This window comes from Corylus avellana, chromosome ca8 (genome assembly GCF_901000735.1).
Source record: "Corylus avellana chromosome ca8, CavTom2PMs-1.0".
Classification (NCBI taxonomy): domain Eukaryota; kingdom Viridiplantae; phylum Streptophyta; class Magnoliopsida; order Fagales; family Betulaceae; genus Corylus; species Corylus avellana.
This window is the reverse complement of record NC_081548.1, coordinates 6,881,403-6,881,954: the sequence shown is the minus strand read 5'-3', so window position 1 is coordinate 6,881,954 and position 552 is coordinate 6,881,403.

Below are 552 nucleotides of genomic sequence, written 5' to 3'. Positions count from 1 at the left end.
ACCTAATGCCCTAAAACCACCTGGTTTGGGAGCCATTGACTTAACACTCGCTACAAAGGTCAATTAGAAAGCTTAAGAGAACCAACATTGCACAACCTGACCAAAAATAAGAGAAATATGCCTCGTGTCAATCTAATAGGAATTTCAGTGAATTTTGACATTTGGAGACATTACATATTGAAAAGATTTGGAAGCCTCATAATTTTGTGCTTATTCACTTTACACTGTTTGAAACTTGTGATATGTTAGCATGTCCTTTGTAAGTAATTGCACTTTGAGATTCCAATTCATTGTGAAGATGGAGTTCATCCTTTTAAGCTCGCTAATGAATAAAAATCATGATCTTGAAGTGATGCTTTAATTTTTGGGATGACATGAACTGTGTATGATGTTTGTGGGTAACATTTCTGAAAAATCCTCACGAGACTTCACTCGTCCACTAGGGAATTCCTAGGGGTTTAAAAGGCTTGTTGGATACGCTAAATGCAATCGTACATCCCACGAAAGATGGATTTATCTTTTGTTTTCTGTTTTTTTTTTTTTTCATTCCTG